General features: G+C 38.7%; 1 pseudogene; it reads right to left on the bottom strand.

Annotated features, from left to right (window-relative positions):
- Positions 1–654: 654 nt before the first annotated feature.
- On the bottom strand, positions 655–21,109 carry LOC141583849 (cell division cycle-associated protein 7 pseudogene; annotated as a pseudogene).
- Positions 21,110–24,638: the final 3,529 nt, after the last annotated feature.

The following is a 24,638-nucleotide window of genomic DNA, read 5'->3' as shown; positions in this document are numbered from 1 at the left end:
CAGCAATGGGAAATTACTTCCATAGTGGTGGACTGCCTGCATAATGACGAATGCCCCTACCCCACAGAGCTGGACCATCCTGGGTTCAGCTGTGCTTGCTGTGAAACTCTCAATCCAGACCATTTCTGATTGCTCTTTGTCAGCATGGGACCAGCCAAGCCTGATTACCTGGCTTCCTGCCTCAGAGCCTTTTTTTTTTTTTTTTTTTTTTTAGTTGTATGGTCTACTGTCTCCCAGGTCTTCTAGTCACCTGTTGAAAAGGCTCCGGGAACTGTTTGATTTTCCGTGTCCCGTGCAGGAACCCATTGTGCCAGCTGAAACAGCAGTGCTAAGATTCGTGGCCCTTTTTGCTCAGGAATCTCCTGGCCTGGCTCCCTGTTTCAGTCCCCTTTTTAATCAGATGAATGGGCAACTCTGCCTTCCTGGACCTGTGTATTTTGTATGGAGAACTGCCATGCAGGGGCACCGACAAAACAGCTGCACTGCCGAAAACAGCCGTGGCAGCCAAACCAGCCATGCTGGTGACCCGTGGGGCTTCTCCATCTGGGACTCTCCTGAACTGTGGGTAACAAAAATCCATCTGGAAATGTGGTGTCCACACACCCTCCATGCTTTCACTGGGAGTTGCAATCCTGAGCTGCTCGTAATCGGCCATCTTGGATCCCCTCAGGACAAACATTTTATTATCAAAATAAACGCGTTTTTATAAAAACATTACAGATCAACAGCTGTATTTACACTTACCAATTCAAGGTCCAGTCATGCATCAAACATTGAATGGGTCAGCAATGGCTTGCACATGCAAGTAAATCGGACAAACACTTAGATTCCACCTCTACCAGATAACTTGGTTAATGCAAAGAGGAGGGGGAATACTGACATAAGAAACCTGCCCAGAAACTAGACTGGCGGAGACACCAGGTTAACAAACTGCTGAAAGTTACATCTGCAAAAAGGCACTTCTCATTGTTACAAAAGTGTTTAAAATCTAAACTTGAACCCTGTGCCTAGGTTTATAAATTTTCATGAAATTGTAAAGAACCAGGCTAGTTTTTAGTATCGAATTTCCAAGCAAAACTGTCCAAGAATTATTTGCAATACCTTACATGTGAACTGAAATAAACTTGGCAAACTACAATCATACTAAAGTTGTATACCAAAAAGTCAAATCAGCCGACTCGTAATTTCCAGATAGCTTTTCTATCACAATTTTAAGTATTACATTGCCCACCAACCTCTGAATCATGACTGTGTAGGCAAGATGCACCACTTACCCTTTGGGCAGAAGAAATTAGCAGAAATTAAGCCTCAACTGTGACAACGACTTGTAACATAAGCACAATACATGGGATTGAGAGGCATCTGAAGTAATATACTCCAATCCGCAGTAATCACCTAATTTCTCCACATGTTTTAAGACTTCTGTGCCTTGATTCTATTAAAAATTTCAACCAGTATAAATGCTAAATCATACTTGTTTTTGTGTAAACAAGTTAGAAGGCTGTTCTCTGAAATTCTCTACTTAGTTAATACTATTACTGTGTTTCTAAGTGCTTAGGTTTTATGAGGGCTATTTCAACACGAAGTAAATAAAATATGCTTTCATAAAACTGTAATTTAAAAGAAATTACAAAACTAAGCGGCTAGAGAGGACCACTGGAAATAGAGGGGGATGCTATGAGGTGGGGGTTGGGAGCAGAGAAGAAACTTCAGGAAGGCAAAATGTAACTGGTAATATACCTTCCGTGATGCTCCAGAAACACATGTCTACTGAGATTACCTTGATCGGAGTTTCTTATAAAACAGGCTCATCATCAAGATTCTTGACTCAGGTTTCAGTGAAAAAAATTGAAAACTTTAACAAGAAAGTTTTGAGAAGCAGAAGGCAGGCAGAGAATTTTCCAGATATTATGCTTGCATTTCAAATTCCTGCTTCAGACTTTTCAAGTAGGCATGCACATTCCAAAAGCCATGATACTTTCCTAGATATACAAGGACCCCAGTTGCACACCGTCCATCTCGCTGCCGGCAGAAACTGCAGCTCCAGATTCCTCGACAAGGTGGGCAGTGCCAGTTCGGATCCAGCAGAGCATCCGTGACCTCTTCACAGTAACGGTTTCAAAGGCAGGGGCCACAGAACTGTCCTCGAATGCCCCAGCAGTCTGGGTTTCTGCAGTTTGTTTTGGTATCAGTAGTCTTTTGATGGCATTGATGACAAGTAGAGCCCAGTAAACGGTTATGTATCTTCTCTCCAGAGTTGCTGCAGGTGTTCTCCAACTCTTCCTCTGTAATTTCTTCCACTGGGCGAATTATAGGGGGAAGGGTCATGGACGATCTGGAGCGACGACTTCTGGGCATGTCATCTTCATTCATGTAGCCGTCCATGGTCGTCCTCTGTTTCACCAACATGTGATTGCCCCTTCCTCCTCCTCCTCCTCCATGGGTAGGGTGTCAATGGACCCGAGGATCCCAGGCCTTGACCTGGTAAGAAGACGAGCCCTCCGTTCAGGGTTTCTCCTGGATGCAACCCTTGGGAATGTATGCCTTTGAGGTCTCCTCGCTTGTGAGTTGGATCCTGGGAGGGAATGTCTTCCAGGGAAGGAGCCAGGGAAACTTTCTACTTCACACATGAGTTTTGCAAGCATTGCTTTGTTTTGCTTTATATTTAAAGCACTTTTCTCCAAAAAATTCACCCCATTTTCATCTTCTGAATCGGAGCTGGAATCAGTCACAGAATTCTCGGAGGGCTGCGGGAACTCTGCTTTTTTGTTGCTTGCTCCTCTGTTACTTCACGCTGGAAACTTCATCGCTGCTCTGAGAGGTCCAGAGTGTCTGCACTGGCTGCAGGTCCTACAGCCTTCCCGAACTGACTGCAGCCTCACTCCATCTTGTATCTTACTGTCTGAGAAACCGCAAAATGATTCATCATCAGAGTCCGCATGAAAAATCCTGGCCAGTTCATTAGCGACATCTGGCCTTGGTTTCTGTAACACAATGGTCTAATACATCTTGCTCCTCACTTTCTGAAAAGCTGCAGACAGATTCATTATCAGAGTCCTCATAAAAAACATTTGCCATTTCTTCACTGGTACCTGAGCTAAATTTAGGTTTGTGTTTGCAAAATTATCAGAAGCAAAGCTGTCACAACTGTTATCAGAGGATGATGAGGTTTCCATGGAAATCAGCTTCACATATCTGAATGTCTTTAAGTTCTTTACTATGAGATCTTTCTGCGGCAGGCGGCCAGCATCCTTGCTGGCAGCGGGTGCTCAGGTCGGTACTTGGAGCCCAGAGAGTGAAGCAGCCGCACGCTCAGCGGTCCCAGGGCAAGAGAAGGAGCAGCAGCTACATGGCCGGCAGGTGGGGCGCACCTAGAAACAATTTTTTAATTTTTTTTATTTTTTGAGGCGGAATTTTGCTCTTGTCCCCCAGGCTAGAGTGCAGAGGCACGATCTCAGCTCACTGCAATCCCCCCCCTCCGCCCCCACCACTGGATTCAAGCCATTCTCCTACCTCAGCCTTCTGAGTAACTGGGATTACAGGTGTGCGCCACCATGCCCAAGTAATTTTTTTGTATTTTTAGTAGAGACAGGCTTTCATCATGTCAGTCAGGCTGCTCTCCAACTCCTCACCTCAAGTGATCCGTCCGCTTCAGCCTCCCAAAGTTCTGGGTTTAATAGGCATGAGCCACCGCACCCGGCCTTAGGAGCACTTTTTAAATGACCTCTTTTAAAACTCCCACATAAACAATCTCACATTAAGTAAGAATGAAATGATATATTAATTCTGTAACAAGGTGCAGCAGTTCAAAATGACCTTAGAATCATTTTATTTAAACTTCTCATTTTAAAGCCAGTGAAAGTGAACTTGACAGAACTTGGGGCCAATGTGACTTGACTACATCCACAGAGTCAAAAATAAAACTGGTCTCTGATGAACGAGAATCTGATAGAACATGCTGTACGTTCTGAAAGCCAATTCTAATAATGAGCCTTGGATTAATACGTCCCTGAAACTTGCAATTTCTACACTCTCCCTCTGCCTCCTCATGCATTCTCTTTGGATGGCATGGGTATCAATCAACGTTGCTGTGTGGTTTACATCAGAGACTGGAGACTATGAGGGGAAGAATTAGACTCAACACCTTCCTTTATAAAAAACTCAATCATGAAAGAGAGACAAGACATGCACACATAAAAGAAAAGAAAAAGAGAAATTCAGTACTTGGCAGTGAAGTCTAGTTCCATTCAGTTGAGTTCTAATTGGAGTCTTTTTGAGCTAATATCTTTGTCCCTTGAACCACTTTCATTAAGGCTTCATAATAACTTTCTAGAGCACCTCTCTGACTCTACTCTTGTCCTACTTGAAATTGTCAATGGGTGCCAGTATCAGAAAAAATATCTAGTCAGCACTTAACACAACACTTAATACAAGACAAACCCTCCTTCCACCTTTCCTCCAAATTACTTTTCCTAGGGTTAGGTCTCATTAGCCACCAAAAATGGAGCTGATCTCCAGCCAAACTGCACAGCCCACTACTGCCTGATACACTATTTTAAAAAATTTTCCCTCTGTTCTCCTGTTTATAACATGCTATGCAGTATGCCTTCTCTTCATCCTTGTCTATCAAAATTCTACTATCATTCATAACCCAACTTGAGGCTATGATTGGACTTTGTCATGAAGCTTTTTTTGCCCAATCAGGAGGAATCTTCCCATGCCTCCAATGTCTTTGGAATTAAGGCTATATTGGTATATAGGCACTTAACACATTTTCCCCTTAACTATACTTCTATTTTTTTCTAATTGAGAACTAGGAATATCAATGTCAGATAAACCATAAAATTTAGAAAAATAGCTAGTACAGCTTTCTAAGAGAAAATCTGAGGAACTAATTTTTAAAATGCTAGTTAAGAAGGAATTTAACATTTACTTGGCCTGACTTCTCACTAAATAAAGAAAAAACAAAAAGATCTCAGTATTTCACAAGATAGTAAATTTCATTTTTAAACAATTATAATTTAAGAAAATCTTTAACACATTAGAATAAGCACAGATTTTTTTAGAACAATAAAAGCACAAACCATATAATTTTTTTCAGTTGGACTTAATTAAAAGTAAAAAGTTTGGCTCTATAAAAAGCAATAGTAAGAAAACAAGAAGTCAAGTAATAGAAAAAATAATTCATAACACATATATTTGATAAAGGCTTTGAATCTAGAATATAGAAAGAAATCTCATAATTTAACAATAAAAAGAAAAAAAAAGAAAAAGATTTGAAAAAGACCTCACAAAAAGACATACAAATAGCTAATAAGATTAGAAACAGATGCTGAACTTCATTAGTCATCAGGGAAATGTAAATTAAGCCACCATAAGATACTACTACATATCCACTAGACTAGACTAGCTAAACTTGTAAAAACGTGACAGCACCATCTGTATTGAATATATATAGCAAATAGGACTCTCATACACTATTAGTGGGGTGTAAAATAGTAAGCCACTTTGGAAAACAGGTTAGGCAATTTCTTATAGTTAAATATGTACTTTTTGAAATGGACCCAATAGCTCACTTCTAGGTATTTACCCAAGAAAATATGAAAACATATACTCACAAAAAGACTTGTACGTGAATGCTTATAGCAAACTTAATCTGGAAACAACTGAAATGTTCTTAGGTAAATGATAAATTGTGAAATGGCACATCATGAAGTACTACCCAACAATAAAAAATTACTACTATACATGCAATAGGATGAATGAATCTCCAAATTGCTCTGAGTGAAAGAAGCCAGACTGGAAGAAATATAAATTGCACTATTCCATTCCATAGTAGCAGAAATGGTTCTCACGTTGAGGGTGGAAAGGGGATTACCTGCAAAAAGCCTTCAAGAAACTTAAAAAAAAAAAAAAAAAAAAAAAAAAAAAGAAACTTCTGGTGTGGTGGGAGTGTGCTATATCCTGATCATTCAACTCTCATGACTGCACAGTGTAAAGGAGAAAAGACAACATTTACCTCTACAAAGGGTGAATGCCCCTCTTTTCTGGAAGCCTACTTATTTTTACAATAGTAGAATAATTATGGAATATATCCTATTATTTCAAACTAATTGAAATAGATCGATTTAGTGAAATAATATTTCCTATTATTTCAAACTAATTGAAAATATCACATCATGAAAAGTGAATCATACTGAAAATTCAGTTATGGTAGGTTTTCTACCATAACTGAATCTATTTCAATTACAACACAGCTGAACATGAAAGAGAACATTTCAAAATCCATTTCCCAAAACTCTTGAAGGTAGATGTGCTCTGATATTCAGAATTGTTCAGATTTTAGAACAGTAATGTGGTGCATGTATTATACCCCATCTGCAGCAACCCTTAATTAATATATTAATATTTTTGTTGTAAAACACATGAAAATTTATACAAGTTAAGTTAAATTAAGACTATTTATAGCCTATGTCAGTTCAGAGCATGTTTTTCAGCCAAATAAGTTCTAATATCACTATTACCCAAATCTTCAGTTTGGATTTTGGAATTGCAAGGAAGGGACTGTGGACCTGTAGTTCAATTTATCATTGATTATTAAAATGGCTCAGTAGAGAATGTACTTGCCATGTTTCAAGGTTATATACATGGTTGTGATGAATTGGAACTGTTGTCAAGTATAGGAATCTTGGCTAATTTTAAATTCATGGCATTATTCTTTGAGTGTGGAAATTTAATCCCAGATGAAGACAAAGTTTTTGGTTTCAATGGACTTACAATGAGCATAAAGTAATATTTTTTTACTTGAATGAAACATCCTTTTACTTTTATTTTCATTTTAAAATGCATAACCATAACACAAAACTATAGGAAATGATGGATCTCTTAAAAAAAAATACAGTTTTCCCATTAAAATGAAATACCAAAAACTTTTAACATGGAATTGATGAGTAAATTTTAGTCTTAAATATTACATTTTTTCACTTGAATCATTGCTTAGTTCTCATTCAACGGGGCCTGATATCTTCTATGTCCTGGCCAGTGCTTATAGGCACAGGTGTGCATATAAACATCTGCCTTCATGTCCTAAGGAAACTATAATAGATATGGCATAAAATGGAGGTAATGTGATACAGTACAAAGAGCCTGAAGATGGGGGTTAGTCTCAGATTCTAAGTTCTCTCTTAAAAACCTATGACTGCAAATAATTCAGCTGTTCTGAACCTTAGATTTATCAACTATAGTTGAGACCTGTAAATAAAACTTTTTAGAATTGTTTTTAAGATTTCATGAGCAGCTGTCAAGCATTCAATACAGAGTAGGCACTTGATAAGTGATAATTACAATTTTATTATAGTATTTTTTTATTGCATTTTAGGTTTTGGGGTACTGTGAAGAACGTGCAAGACTGTTGCATAGGTACACACATGGCAGCGTGATGGGAGGGGGGAGTTTATGATAGTATTAATAAACTTTAACAGAGAAATCTATGGTTAAAAAGACAAGTATATACTTGTGTTAGAGACTGGCTTAAACTTCATCTTGTGAATATGTTATTCACTTCTACCTGTAAAACAATTACAAATTTTCACGACTGGAATTTGGCATAAGATATGTTTGATAATGTCTGATGAAACTGCATGTGACCTACTGACTTACAACATCCCTTACAGAACCCATAGTCAGGAATTATAATCTACCTAGTGTAAAGAAAGCTCAGAATTATAGCAGAAAAAATTACAGCAGAAAATAACTCTTTCAATAAGAAAGATGTAAATTGTAACCAGTGATCACTCAAAAACCGTATCTCTGATTCACAATTTTGACATAGTGAATGAAATTGGACTCACTTTTGGAAAGCTTGGCTATATTATCTGATGAGGCAAATGAGGGAAGAAGGTGTTTTATTGTAAAAACATCAACTGTAAACAATCAACCAGAATCCATTAAGCTGTTTATTCTTGAAATCATTCTTTCAGACTGATTACTTAAGTATCAAATGCAATAAAGCAATCAACTTCTTCCTTTTTTATTTGTTTTTTTTTTTTTTTTTTTTAATTACTTAGTTCTTATAGGAAATTCTATCCAGGTCATCATAACACGATTGAAAACAACTGATAATGAAAAGAATGCTAATTGGTTTCCTCTCTCTCTTATCACTGATCCGTACACAGTAAGTAATGCTTCCACATTCTTCCTCTTGTTTGTATGCAACTTTTCTATATATCTAGACCTTAACGTTGTTTAAAAGAAATCATGAGCTAACAAAGCAATGCACAGCATTGATAAGCTACGTTAAATAGTAGACAGTGCAATGGAATAGATAGAGTGTGTTTAAAGTCATTAGATCAAATATTTATTGGGCAAGCACTTCCACAAGTGCCAAGGTTAAAAATGAGACCCAGGCTTTGACTCTGGGAACTCAGAGGCTAGTAGGGGAGACATATAAATACACAAACACAGCACAGAACAATACATGTAATAACAGACCATAGACAAAGTAATAAACATTTAGACACATAATAAACAGTCTGGCTCAGCACAGACAGGGCCATTACGCTACTCAAAGCCCTGTGTTCTGCTCTAAGACTTCTGTGACTAAATCAAATCATCTGAAGTTGGATGAGCCAAAAGCTTTCTATCATTCCAGTCCTTCAGTCCCACCTGCTTCAAAGAGACTGGTAGGACTAAATTCCTGAATTCTCAGGCCTTTAATTCAGCCAATATCCAAAGTCTCAGTGATCCCTCTTTAAAAAATAGCATTAATGTAATCTATGTGCCACTTATCCAGTCTACCATTGATGGGCATTTGGGTTGGTTCCAAGTCTTTACTATAGCAAATAGTGCTGCAATAAACATATGTGTGCAAATATGCTATAGAATACTATGCAGCCATAAAAAGAATGAGTTCATGTCTTTCGCTGGGACATGGATGAAGCTGGAAGCCATTATTCTCAGCAAACACAAGAACAGAAAACCAAACACCACATGTTCTCACTCACAAGTGGGAGTTGAACAATGAGAACACATGGACATAAGGAGGCATGTAACATGCCAGGACCTGTCAGGGGTGGGGTCGAGGGGAGGGAGAGCATTAGGACAAATACCTAATGTATGTGGGGCTTAAAAACTAGATGATGGGTTGATGGTTGCAGCAAACCACCATGGCACATGTATACCTATGTAACAAACCAGCACGTTTTGCACATGTATCCCAGAAATTAAAGTAAAAAAATTCTATGGCAAAAGTCTCCCTTCTCCTGCATTATGCTGTTTACCTCCCTGAGACAACTCCCAAGTTGTCATTTTTCCTCCTCCCTTCTCAGAAAATTATGCCTCCTAAAAGTTCTATTTTGTAGTGTAAAAATTCCCCTACAACTTCTATTCATGACACTCCATCCATCACTGTCACAACTGGACCCTGACTTGCTTTTGAGAGTTTCACCTGGAGGCCACAAGAGATAGCTGTTATTTTTCTGTCCCCTCCCCCATATACTGAGTATCAAGCAGTGAGTTTGGGGTCTCTCTTAATTACAATTTCAGTTTTTAGACAACTGCTTTCCCACTGCCTGTAAGACACCCATGCTGTGAGTTCATCAGTCACATTACTCTCTCCCACCCCTACAGTCAGCCACTTTCCAGTCACTCAGTAGCTGTGCCTCATTCACTGAACAGCTGTACTTCTAAGTCATGCACAGACGTTCTCTTCATCCCAGATTCCTTCTATTATCCTGTAAGATTTCCAGGCCTTAAGATAAACTATTCAGGACTCTAATCGCTCATTTCCAAGATTCTTCTCTACCTTTCTCTGGCACCCATTCTTAAGACCATAAAGTGAACTTTTCCATCACCTGAAGCTCATAGAAGTTAAAGTCTCTGTCACAGTAAATTTACTGTTTTCAGCTAAGTCCATGTTTGTTTTTCAGACCCTTTAGTCATTTAGCCCTTCAAACTCTACAGTACCTTATTCTTACCCTAACTCTAACCGTAACAACCATTAACCATGAAAATAACCATGATCATGACCATAACCATAACTATGACCCCAGCCAATACTGTAACCATAAGCGTGACCATAACCATAACCATAATGCTTGTTATCTTTACTGTCCTCCTATTCACCTTGGATTCCACGGTCCATTATTTTGATTACTGTTGTCTTCCCTCTGAACTCCAATTTCCTCTGCCTTTTGATTGCCTTTGTTTAGCAAAACAAAGGAATCCATTTTCTGTATTTTGGAATGACACTGGAAGGTCATTCCAGAATAAGGTAACACTATAAATTTATTATTATCATCTAGGTCATTAACAGTGCCTGCCTAGCCTAGTATATTTCTCATTCACTGGCCTCAATTATTCACACTTTTCTCAATTTTTTCTCACCCTCAGCTTACACCATGCTAGACCCATCATTTTTCAGACACAGATGAATTCATTTCCTAAAAGGAAGAAATAGAATGTATCATATGGATATACTCTTAATTCCTTTAATTAGATAGCGTTAGCACAAGAGTAATCCTGTTGTTCTCTTGTTCAAAGGGGTGAAACCTTGTCCCCTATCCTGTTTAAGATCAGTCCTTTCACAACTACCCTAGATTCAATTCCTTCCCAGTCTCCCAGGAAGCATGCAAAGTCAATTGTCCCTTTTCTTTCCTGTGTAATTAATCCCCTTCTTTCTCAAATGGTTCATTTCTGGAAAAATTTAAAGAGTTCCTCTCATCTTAAAAACAAAACAAAATAAAAATAAAACTTCCCTTGAAACCCATTTTACCTCTATCATCTTCACTTTCTTGACTGTGACAGTCACATTTCTTGAGTGTCCAAAGTATGTCTGTCCTTAACTCCCCATTTTCTCATCAGACTCTAATCTGCCTTGTGTACTTAAGTACTATATACTTTCGTGCTCCACTCTTACTACCATCAACAATGACCTCCCTGCCACTCAATCCAAAAAGCAGTTTTCTATTCCTTGGACTGGTTTTCCCTGAGTAGTGCTGATCCCTTTGGGTTAGAAGTTAATATAAAGTAGTAGTTAAAACTGGGCTCTGGAGTCAGAGGGCCTGGGATGGCTTGCTGGATCTGCCAATTACTAGCTGGATTTCAAGCAAGTAATTAAAATTTCTTTGTTCCTCTGTTTGCTTCCATGTAAAAGAGAGATACCTGTGATAATAGTATTTTCCCAGGACTGGCATAAAAATAAAATAATATTTGTGAAGTTCTGTGAACATAACCTGATACCTACTACATTCTCAATAATGTTACTTTAATTTTATTCACATACTCCCTCCTTCTTGAATAACTCTACTCTTAGTTTCCTAAACTTCACACTCCATTAGTTTTTGTAGAATGCCTATTTATGACTGCACTGAAGACCACATAAAAAGAAAATGATATGCTCAGGGGTTTAACAATGTCAACTGAAATAGAAAGCTTCTCTTGTGATCCTAAAAAATCTCTTGCTTTTGTACATATGAAAATTTATTTTTGTTTGTATGTCTCAGGGTAGATATGGCTAAAAATTAAACTTAACATTTAAGTATCTGGGTTAGTTATAGAATTATAATGTAAGGGGTATTCACAGACTTTCCAAGTTTCCTAAGTGGAAAATTAGGGCATTGATTGATCACGAGGGAGTAGAAATATTTAGGTGTACATGAATAAAAGTGAAAATGTTGGATCTACTTTAAGTGTTCTTTTAATGTGCTGCTTATTCTCTTCAAGGCCTACTCCTGTCACTCTTATTGTGTGTAGACCTATAGCTAGAGAAATCTGAGACCATTTCAAGAGAGACAAGTGAATAATCCAAGCTAGGAAGAAACAGATTATATTCCAAGAGACAGCAATATTATTCTAAATTATATTGACATAAACCTAGGGGAGCTATGTGGGAATAAATTAGCAGGGTGTTAAACCAAGGAGCGTAAAATATAACATTGGATCAGGCAAAATTAATAAAGACAAGTGCACTTATTCCAGATTTAATGTGGTAAGTTAAACAGATATGAGTGTTTTCTTTGTGACTTATTTCTTCCATATATCTTAAGGTCCAGCCCTGCTTCCTATTATCACCCTAGATAATGTTACCAACACTTGTTTTTATATACTATTTATTTTCAATAATCTCAGATGTTTATATACCACTGCTGTTTTTCTGTCTCAGTCCTAGACTTTTAGATTTCAAAGAATCTTCTCAAAATCTCCATTTGGATATCTGAGAGAGAAAAATTTTAAACTTTACATATCCAAAAATAAACTCATCATTCCTCTCCTAAAAATGGCCAGACTATCCACCCATTCACGTAAGTGAGAAAACTGGGATTGACTCTTGACATTTCCTTCATCCACTGCCAATAACCAATCATCAGGTCTTGCTGTTTTACCCACTAACAGCTTTCTAAGTCATTGACTGTTTGATTTATTTATTTTTTTGAGACGGAGTTTCACTCTTGTTACCCAGGCTGGCGCGATCTTGGCTCACCACAACCTCCACCTCCTGGGTTCAGGCAATTCTCCTGCCTCAGCCTCCTGCGTAGCTGGGATTACATGCATGCCCCACCATGCCCAGCTAATGTTTTGTATTTTTGGTAGAGACGAGGTTTCACCATGTTGACCAGGATGGTCTCAATCTCTTGACTTTGTGATCTGCCCGCCTCGGCCTCCCAAAGTGCTGGGATTACAGGCTTAAGCCACCACGCCCGACCTGTTTTTATTTTCAAATTTCCTCATTCCTCAAAGATTTCAGCACCTCTTGAACTCTAAATTCATTGGCAATCTCTCTCCCCATGATCTTTCTTGTACCCCATCCCAGATGCTAACATTCAGGGTCATGCTGTCATCTTTGTCAATGCTAGCCCTGAAGTTGCTTCAAATTTTCAATTTCAAGCATCATGTTCTCCAACTAGCACCTCTTCCCTTGCCTGCCAATGCTGACTAGACAGGAGCTCTTATTTCACCAGTCTGGCACCCCAGCACATCAGTCCTAACTCTTTTGTCTCCTCATGTCCTCTCCTTTCTCCTTATCCAGCTTAAATTCATGGCCAGTTCTTCTAATTATTCTTTGAACATACACTGAACCCCTTTTTCTTTCTCTCACTTTTGTATTACTTTTGGCAAAGCAACAACCTTTTTAAATAATTTGCCTAGTCCCTGCTTGCATCAACACAGATTATCTCTCCTTTTCATAGAGATTGGCTGAAAGAGTTCACCAAACCTATTTTCCTTTCCTTTTGGATACAAGACTAAACAATGCTTCCTGGCTTCTGTTGACCTAAAGTGTAGCCATAACATTGAAATTAACCAAGAAAATGTGAGTAGAAATGATGCATACTACTTCCAGGACTGAGATAAATAAAATTTCTCGAAATCTTTCATTTTCTTTCTTCCTCAATTTTCCAACTGGTTATCAATTTCCAGGATAAACCTGAAAACATGTGTTGAGCTTTTGTTGGCCAAAATCACAGAAAGATGCAGTTGTATAACCTCGGATTCCATCCTCACCATGTGCCATTGCCTCTTAGGCTTTATGTTACTAGAATAGAAATTTCTATTGTGTTACGTTACTAAGATTTCAGGGTTTATCTGTCACAGCAGCTTGCATTACCTTAACTACCTTAGTAAAACCACTATAGAGGTATGTCTGTAGACATAGCCATCTGCACACTCAACTTCTAGTTGTTCTAACTTTTAAATTCATAGTCACTGATCTTCATTGTTTCCCAGCATTACTACTAGGGTCTTCTAATCAGTCTCCTACTCGCCTCGAAAATAGTTCACACTTTTTCCTCTTTCCTTGAAACTCACACCTCATCTGTCTACAAATCCTATCATTAATACCTTCAAAATACATACATAATGTAACCACTTCTTTACCCCCAGGTCCACACTCCATCTATTTTCATTGAATAGCCTCCTAGCTGGTCCTGCAGTCAATTCCAATACAGCAGCCAGGGCGATGTGATCAGAATGCAAGACAAATCATTTCAGATCTCAAAACCCTTTGTATCATTTAGAGTCTAGCCAGGAAAACAAGCCACACTGGATATCTCAAACTAAAAGGTGTTTTCCATAGATGTTGGGTACCTGAAAGAGAAAAGGGTAACACAGCAATTTAAAAACTCAGGCAACAACTGACAGTGTTGGTTGTTGAAACAAATGGGAAGGGGTGGGGTCTCCAGAATCCAGGAGCTTAGAAGAGGGGCTCTGCAGAGCTGCTTCTGTACTTCCAGGAAAAGAGCTGCTGCCGCGGAGCTGCTGGTTCCTCTGAGAGTGTGCCACAGCACTGTGCTGGAAATGCCACTACACAAGGGAGGCTGGATCTAGCAATGCCGTCAAAGACAGGAAAAACAGGAAGGAAGTCCCTTCTGCTCTTCTCTCTACGTATCCTGCAGACGGAATCTAAAAGGAAGCCTGCTGGCAAGGATAACTGGAAAACGTAATTTTCAAAGTCCTCCCAGCATCACAGTCACCTTCTTCTGTTTCTCAGCTTTTCTAATCATTCCTCTACACGTGTTTTAACTGCCATGCAACAACAGTTGACGACTTCACGCTTCCACCCAGCAGGGTCCAACTCTATTTTATATAAATGAAGTCATTTTCATACTTTCTTCCATATAGAAGGGACTCAAAAGTCTTAACATTTACCATATTAGGGCCATATGGAAGAAAGTATATGGAAAAAAGTATCCCATTTGGGAGTGATGATAAATCCTCTTCTTATTCAGTTGCAATCACATCAACAATCCTTACATGAAGTAATAGGGATGAAACAAAAGATGAAAATAATCCGTGATTTCTATGGTTTCACGTAGGCTCACTGGTGAGTCTGTGGTCAGCTGCTAGGCTGGCTGTGCTGGTCTTTGGATCCTCTCATGTGTCTGGGTCCTTGGCTGTAACAGCTTGTTTCTTCCACATGGTTTTTCCTTCTCCAGATGGTGAGCACAGGCTTTTCTCCATGGAAGTTTCAGGGTTCCAAGAGAGAGAGGAGGATAAAAAGTCTCTTGAGAAGCAAGCTTAGAACTCACGCAATGTCACTTATATTCTACTCGCTAAAGCAAATCACAAAGTCATCCAAATTCAAGACATTGAAAAATAGATTACACCTCTTGAAGGGAGGCACAGCAAAGATTACTATTTTGCAATATGCTACATGTATACATAAGCAAGAAAGAAGACATACATAGCTTGCCTTTTTCTACTACATTTCCCCCCTCAATTGCCCACTGTGAGATGGATTTTTTTTCTTGACCCCAAAAGTACCCACTTTTTGATCAGTGATCCAAAATTATTTTTGAGTTTCTAGGATAAGCATAAATTTGGTTTAGTGTACAGTCACCTACAAAATGCAGGCAGACATGTGTCAGGAAGGTCTAGAAAACTTCTACAGTATTCATTTGTGGCAGTGTTGCAGAGTACTTTCTCAAAAGGATCCAGCCTTCCTTTTGATCAAAGAACTCCAAGTCTGTGAATGCCTTTAGATTCAGGAAATAGGTGAGAAATTGTGAATATTCAAGTCAGATTTCTGCCTATTAAACATAGCGTTCTCCAATTACACTGATTATGTAACACTTTAGAAATCTGCCTATATATTTTCCTCCTAAGTCCTTTCATTCCTAAGGAATTGAGTAGGTATAGTCAAAGTTCCCTGCAGGTCAATTCTGATTTCTAATTCTTCCTAGCAATCTTCACAGAAATTACATAACTCTTACTCTTTGAAATATTGCTTCTTGACTTCACTACTCTGTGATCCCATGATACGTATTGAAATTAGAGATCCTTTTTCTATAATGGCATCTGCTCTTGCCATCTTTAGCTTTCAGAGGATAGCTGCTGTTGAGCTTTACAAAGATACTGGCACATGACCTAGAAAAAGGGATGTCTTCTGGCCCTCTAAACAAATAAAGAAGGGTGGTGGGTACGTAAGTTTCACAAGTAAAGTCCACTCTAATGTTCCTACATCCCTAAGCCATTTTTGACACAAGGCTAAGAAAATTCTCATCCAAACTTCCTCAAAGAAGGCCACCATTGAACCCAATAAATTAAACAATTGTTAGAACAACTTTAGTCTGCTTGACCTATCATATTAAATCTGGAAGAAGTATACCTGTGATGAGAAATGTGATGTGATATAATGTCATTCCATTCTCCTTGGTCTAACACTCTTATGCATGATGTTAATATTTATATGCAATAATCACATATATACTCTATGTTCATGTCAATATAATTTAGAAAAATACAGCAATTCTTTTGGAGTATAATTTATTTCTTCTTACATTGGATTTTTCACTGGGTCCTGTTAGAATATATTTAGATTGCTTTAGCTGTACAGGCCTAGACACAATAGAGGTAGTAAGTCGTGAGGATAACAAACATTTCATTGAAAGGAATGCTCAGAGTGGATTCAATATTTTCAACTTTATGCTTCAGCAGGTATCCGTATTTCTTCCCAATCAGAATCTTAATTTTCACTTAGGACACTTGCAAAGTCTATGAATACCCCTTTCATTGTAATTCTGTAACTGACCGAAGTACTTAAATGTTGAATTTAGTTTTCAGATATATTTGCCCTGCTATATACAAACTAAAATAAATTCGTTTGTACAAAATAAAAGATTATTCTAGGATCACAAGAGAAGCTTTGAGATTATTAAATTCTTGAGTCATTTTCCTTTTGTATAATCTCCAATGCTGTCAGAAATAGCCATTCTACCCCAAAGTCATCACAGTCATGATTCCCACCATATTCATCAACTGCAGTAGTCATTTTATCCTCCCAAGATACTCACTTATGTAAGCACTTTATCCCAAGCAATCACAGGTGATAATTTAATTAATTATTGCATGCCATGTCAGTATCCCCATTTTCTACTGGCAAAGAACTTAACATTAAGTTTAAGGTCAAGGACATATCTTAAACGTTTTCATAATCCCATCTTTGAGGATTTTCTGGTGTCATTCCCAGTACCTGACACTGTAACCATCAGGGAGATAGAAACCACCTTAAGCACTTTGAACAGAGGGTATTTAAGCAGAGAATTGGTAACATAGGTGTTTGATAGCTAAAGGAACAAAAATGGAATATTTCAGTAACCCAGATATTAAAAATTCAAGAAGAAGCTGTCATCTCTAGGTCTTTAGGACCGAGGACAGGTAAGATGAAATTTTTAACCCAGAAGGTTAAAAAGCACCACGGAGTTGGTACACAGACCTCTGACAACTGATCCCAAATGGCTACTGCTATTACCTAGCATTTCGCCAGAGAACTGGTCCTGGAAGCTCTCAAGGAAGGGTGAGGCTTTTAGCTGCAACTTACCAATATAGGAAAAACAGAAATGTGTAGCCCCTTCTCTCCTGCCCTTGTTTTCTATTGGTAAAACTTAAGAGGAAACTGTATTACTAACAGGGAAATGTAGTTTACAGAGTCATAGAGAAGAGCACTGAAGGGTGCTTTGGAACTAAGAGCTCATAGGTCAGTAATTGGCACAGGCTTCCCATCTCACTCAGAATAAAAGCTAAAATTCCACAGTGATCTATAGTTTCTACCTAACCCAGTCCCTTGTCACTCTCAATTTTGCATCACCCCTTCTGCTACTGCCACAGAGACACCTTGCTCCTTCTTGAATACACTAGGCATGTTCTCATCTCACACCCTGCACACTTTTCTGCCTGAAATGCTCTTCTCTGAGATCTTCATCGCTCACTCTGTCATTTCCTTCCATTCAAACGTTACCTTCCCAGAGAGGCCTTCCTCAGAGGCCTACAATTTCAACTCACAGTGGCATTTTATTTCCTTCTTCCCTGCTTTCTTTTTTCCATATGTACTTATCATCCTATAATGTACTATGTATAATATATATTAGTTTTCTTGAGACAGAATCTCACTCTGTTGCCCAGGCTGGAGTGCAGTTGGGTGATCTCAGCTCACTGCAGCCTCCACCAATTGGTTTCAAGCAATCATCCTACCTCAGCCTCCTGAGTGGCTGGGATTACAGGTTTGCACCACCACGCCTGACTAATTTTTGTATTTTTAGTAAATGCAGGGTTTTGCCCTGTTGGCCAGGCTGGTCTTGAACTCCTTGCCTCAGGTGATTCACCCACCTCTGCCTACCAAAGTGCTGGGATTACAGTTATGGGCACCATGCCCAGCCAATATACTATATATTTTAATATATTGATATTATTGTATGTCTTCTCCAGTAGAATGTGAGTTTCACATGATGGAGACTTTTATTTGTTTTACTCATGGCTGAATTCCAGTGACAGAACAGTGCCTGGTAAATATTTGAAATTCAACAAATATTTTTTGAATTAGTGAAAATCTACTAACACAACCCTATCCTGGTCAACTCTCACCTGGACACATCCAGAAGTCTACTAACTGCTTTCCCTTCATTCGTTCTTATTTCTGCCGATCCATTTTCAATGCTGCTGCTGTAGTGATTTAAATAAAATCATTATACATTAGACTACATTCTATCCCTGCCTCTTTACCTCAGTCATGGCTCTATAGCTAATATTGACTTGTTTAAGTGAACTCTATTCATTCAGGTTTCCTTTAATCGTTTAATAATGAAGATTTCTACATATGGCAGTTTTCAACAGTTTTTCACTCCACTTATGTTTTTAGTGATCTTTTAAAGAAATCTTTGCAAAGTCTCTCATTATCTAATTTGGCTTTTGACACTGTAAAAATCAAGTGGATCATTTAAAATCTGATCTTTTGTATGTAGCCATGAGGAAAATATGTCTGTCTTAGTTAACGCAAAAGTTATGGTCTTAAAATGTTGCCTGTGAATCAATATACATGTTAAAGTCTAGGTTTATATTTCAAAGTTTATAATAAATTGAATATTCATTCTTTTGGAAAATTCTTTGGGAATAAGACATAATAAAATCTCACTTAAGCGCTCTTGAAAACAAAACTTGCCTTAATCATAAAATGTAAATGTATATTTTATATTTTGCAAAGTAGATTAAAAGTCTAAAGGGGATCATTGTTTAACAAAATTTCCATCAACTCTTGTCTTACCTCTAAAATAGAATAATATGACCCCTTTTGTCTGTCCAAAACCTATTTCTATGCTCTCTGTAAAAACTGTATGCTTGCAGAAATGAACAGGTTGATCTAGTCTGATGGAACAATTAAGATGCAGCAAGAATCTGGGCAACAACTCAGCCTGCCTGCCTGGTTGTTTTTCTTTATTCTGAACTACCATACTGCTTGAGCTTTGCTTATGCCAAGCTGGTGGTTGGATGTGTGCGCCTTCTCTTAGTGAATTGTAACAGCCTGGAGGTCAAGATTTTATTTACTTTGTGCCCCACAGAAGGCTTTGCATGGGGTAGGTACTGAAATTGTTTGTTAAAAATAGTTTAAAAATTGGACACAGACAAAAGTATATTAAGCAATTCTTTTAACACATCAATGGAGATTTTAAAGCTAAATTCAAGTCCTCAGATTCAATGCAAAGAATGAACACCCAGATTTTTTTCCTTTTTTTTATTGCATTTTAGGTTTGGGGGTACATGTGAAGAACATGCAAGATTGTTGCATAGGTACACACATGGCAGTGTGGTTTGCTGCCTTCCTTCCCCTCACCTGTATCTGTCATTTCTCCCCATGCTATCTCTTCCCACCTCCCCACCCCCTATCCCTCCCCCATTTCCCCTCAACGGACCCCAGTGTGTAGTGCTCCCCTCCCTGTGTCCATGATGAACACCCAGATTAACAATTATGTAAAATTTGGTGTTCTATACAATGAATTGAGCAGATAGCCATAGACTGAGTGTGTGTATGTGTGTAAGAGTTCAAGCTAAGTTGAAGGGAAGGGTTTTGATAATTCTCAAAACAATGCTGGCTTTAAAAAAAAAAAAAACAACATCGAAATTATTGTCCTGCTTCAAACAATACATTTGAATATAAATGCATGCATGTTCATTTCCTACCTTCAGCTTCTCCCGCACATCTGGGGTCCTAAAACATTGCAGGACTGTGTTTTCCTCCAGCTCATGCTTCTCTACCTTTCTTCCTTTGGAGCATCTGTTGTGCAACGTATTGAAAATCAAATTGCCTGTTTGGAAAGGGTGATTTCTTTCTGAGGCCATGTTAATCTCCAAGGAAAATGTAGAGAGACACAAAAATATGCACAAACAGCTGCCGTACAGGTTGACGATAGTGAAACCAAACCATTTTTTAAAATATATTCGGAAATGTGAGTGAAGTTACTTTTTATAAAACTTCCCTGCTGTTCTCACAGCACAGCGTGCAGTCCTATCAGGCTGAATATGCTATATTTTCACACAAACTTTTCTTAAAATGGGTCAGTATTGACAGTGTAATCTTTACAAAATATGCCTCTGATGAAGAAAATAAATTCTCCACTTCTAATAGCAGGGTTGTAAAAAAATAAAGCAAAAAGCAACTTGTTTGAAATACCTTACTGCCGAAACATGTAAGAATATACTTACTCTTTAATCTCAGAATGACTTTCACTGGTTTATCTTTAATGTAATTATTTTTAGCCCTCATGATTTAACTTTGGCTTCATGTGATCCATCTGGTTGGATAAGAGCCAATACTTACATGTTTCTTTCAGGTTTGCTGAGTGCTTACATAAATATTATCTGGCAAAGTAGGTATTTCTCTGATCCCCATTTCACAAATATTTGGTGATTGCTTTTGCAGATGTTACCCCAAGATGTTAGGGTAAACTCTAAAAATTCAAAAAGCTTAGTCTCCCTAATTGTTCTTTTTTATGAAGTGTAAGACACTTGTTTATGGTAAATTTATTCCATTGTATTTTTGTAAACCAATTAAAGTGGAATGATGAAATAATAAATCTAGTGTATGTCTAAACATGTGACATATTTCATCATTGAAGAGATGTTGTTAAGAATTATATTTGGCTACCAGTAGCTATAGCCTAAACAAGAGACAGGTAGCTTTGTCTCATGTTAAAGAAATCTGAAAGAAGGCAGCTCAGGGTGAGGAAACTATGCTATATATATAGTGTATTATTTATCAGGGAACTACATGTTCCTTTCTGCTCTGCCATTCCCAGCACACATGGTTTCCATTTCCAGGGCGCAGGGTGTTTTTCAGAGCTTCAGCCATCGTGACGTCATTTTCTATCAGGATGCAGAAGAAAGAGAAAGAAAAGCCAAAAGGTTTCTTCAGAAGTCCCGCCCAGTGATTGTTCTATCTATATCTCACTGAATGTTCTAGTTGTCAGGGGGGCAACAGTAGACTCCTGGATGGTTCATGATTTCACAGCTAAGACTGGGGATTTGTTATTGAAGAAGAAAGAATGAATGGATTGGGCAACACAACTTGCTGTTTTTGTCACTTTTCCGTAAAGAATTTCTCTACTTTTAAGAACAGAATCTATTGAATCTTCCAAACTATTACCCCACATATTAGAAAAAAAGTCCCAGTAATAGTTTAAAGAGTAACCTTGGTTGAATACAAAATGTAATAAGAGAAAACAAAATTAAGAAAGTGAAGGCGACAGTTGAAAATGGAAAAGTATCTGCCCTGGATCAGAGACTATATAATAGCAGTATAAAATGAACTTGAATTCAGTAAGAATCTATGCTATTCCTCTATAGGAATCACTTCTTGTAAATATCTTGGGATCATTAAGGAAGCATGCTTAAATTATGACTATTGCTCTCTGGGGTTCTGAGAGCTAGAAGGAATAAAAACATCCAGAGTCTTACATATCCTCATCATGAGCATAACTTAAAATATAAAATTTATTAGACTATTGAAATCAAACAGAATAACAGTGAATTATTAAAAATAAAATTAACTAATAATCTCAAAATTTACATTATAAACATTAAAATGTGCTGGAGCACATTAGTAATTCAGTGCTGGTAAATTAAACAAAAGCAAGATAGAGTTTAATATACAATTTTATTAAAAACTGGCTGATTATGGATAATTACATAAACATTCCCTTACACTACTTGGAGAAAATAAGTGGCAAGAACATTCAGAAAAGCCAAATGATGCATTTTAGCCATATGTATGTGGTATATAAATATATAGAAAGGTAATAAAGTAACCACATTCTCTAACCTGGTAATTCTACTTCTGGATATCTATCTTTTTGAAAAAAGATGGATCCTAAATCCTGGGGAAAAGAAGTTCGACGTACAATCTTTATGGCAGCAGGATTTAGAAGTAAAAAATTGAAAATAGCTAGCTGTTCAACATAGGATAATAACTTAGGTAACTGGTGATAGGTTCACTTACTGAAAATAGCATTGTTAATCAAGTAACTGAACAGGTAAGGAAAGGTAACAAGAGAACTGTAAAATACCACAGAGGTACCGAATCCTGGGAGTATCTATGGCTCCTGGGGCTGGGAGTGAAAAAGAAAGAGATTGAAGTTAAAATTTAGCGGTGGCGCACACCTATAATCCCAGCACTTTGGGAGGCCTAGGTGGCTGGATCACGAAGTCAGGAGATCAAGACCATCCTGGCCAACATGGTGAAACCCCATCTCTATTAAAAACACGAAAAGATTAGCTGGGCGTGGTGGCAGGTTCCTGTAATCCCAGCTACTAGGGAGGCTGAGGCAGGAGAATTGCTTGAATCTGGGAGGCAGAGGCTGCAGTGAGCAGAGATCATGCCACTACACTCCAGTCTGGGTGACAAAGCAAGGCTCCATCTCAAAACAAACAAACAAAAAAACAAGTTAGCACTTTCAGGGAGGATCCCTGTGGACCTGTAGCCTAGACCTCTGAAAAGTCAGCCCCTGGCTGAGATTGATGTTTTTGAGATGGTGTGTGATGAAGCTGGTACTGTTAAGGGTTGGAATAACTGCAAACGGCATCCACCCACTGATCTGGCAGGGCGCTGTCGTTTTCAGGGTGAAAGAAGCATCTCTAAAGTGATGCTCAGAATACAATAAGTAGATAGGAAGCACATGGGCCGGGCACGGTGGCTCACACCCGTAATCGCAGCACTTTGGGAGGCTGAGGTAGGTGGATCACAAGGTTAGGAGTTTCAGACCAGTCTGGCCAATATGGTGAAACCCCATCTCTACTAAAAATACAAAACAAACAAACAAACAAAACAAAAAAAAACTAGCCGGGTGTGGTGGTGAAGTACCTGTAGTACCACCCAGCTACTCGGGAAGCTGAGGCAGGAGAATTGTTTGAACCCAGGAGGCGGAGGTTGCAGTGAGCCGAGATTGCGTCACACTGCACTCCAGCCTGGGCAATAGAGAGAGACGCCATCACACACAAAAAATAAATAAATAAATAAAGAAAAAAAAAGAAAAAAGAAAGAAAGAAAGAAAAAGAAAAGAAAAAAAGAAAGAAAGCACAAAAGAAGGAATTCAGTCCCTTACTTTTCTTGTAGAGCTGGACTCTCCCTGAAGCATCCCCTCTAGGCAGACTTAACAGGGAATCAGCTGTCACAGCAGAAACTCCCAGCTCCTCCCTGCACTTCTAACAGCAGGAGGTCTTTTCAGGCTGTGCTTGGCCCATCTGCGTGCCTACCTTCTCTTTCATCAGGTCATAGGGCTTCTGGAAAATCAAGAGTGAGTTAGGGGTGAGGGGGAGCTTCCTACTGCTGCAGGGCTGAATAGGAGCCTATGCCTTGCTCAGTGGGCAAGGGCCGCCTTGGCTAAGGTGCCACAGAACAGGTACCCAGGACTGACTAAAGAGAGGGAAGCCTGTTCCCAGCCCTCCATGGTGCCAATGGGGCTTTGCCCACAGGTGCCACTGACTGCTGCAGGCCTGACAAGGAATTGCCCACCGTGGGGGCCTCCTGCTCATTGTCACCATCAACAGTGGGCTGTCTCTTTTGACTGTGCTGGAACCAATAGTCTACAGAGTTCCAGACTCACCACAGCAAAGCTGAGTATAGGAGGCTGGTTTAGAAGTGAGAGACAATAACTTAAGGGCACAGCCCTACTTATTACCTGTTTCTATCTGGAAAATAGACTCTTTAGGGACATAGTAGCTCCAGTTCTTAGAATAGGGCCTGACCCATGGCTGGTGCTCCATAGGTGTTGCTGAATCAATGAAAATAAACTCTGTTACTGAAGGAGGGGGTAAACTGTGAAAAAAAATTAGGGGATCTTTATTTCTGCGTTTGGAGATTTCCTAATTCAGACATTCTTTTAACAAATGAAAGGTGCAACCAAGGGAACACTTCTCTCAGTCTTTCCAGTTCTACTTTTTCTTAATTGTGTGTGGCTTTAACACGTTACTTAACCTTAGGGACCCCAGTTTTATAATCCTGAAAATAGAAATAGCATTTACTTTTTTTGTGAGATGGAGTCTCACTCTGTGGCCCAGGCTGGAGTGCAGAGGCACAATCTTGGCTCATTGCAATCTCCACCTCCCGGGTTCAAGCAATTCTCCTGCCTCAGCCTCCTGAGTAGCTGGGACTACAGGTGCACGTCACCACATCGCTAATTTTTGTATTCTTAGTAGAGACAGGGTTTCTCCATGTTGTCCAGGCTGGTCTCAAACTCCTGACCTCAGGTGATCCACCCACCCCAGCTCCCAAAGTGCTGGGATTTCAACAATGAGCCACTGAGCCCGGCTGGAAATACATTTACTTTAGAATGTTTTTGTAAAGATTAGTGTGATAATATGTACAGAACATCTTATATTCATGG

Source organism: Saimiri boliviensis, chromosome 3 (genome assembly GCF_048565385.1).
Source record: "Saimiri boliviensis isolate mSaiBol1 chromosome 3, mSaiBol1.pri, whole genome shotgun sequence".
NCBI lineage: Eukaryota > Metazoa > Chordata > Mammalia > Primates > Cebidae > Saimiri > Saimiri boliviensis.
The sequence above is the reverse complement of the archived record's forward strand: the minus strand, read 5'-3'. Positions and strand labels throughout refer to the sequence as shown.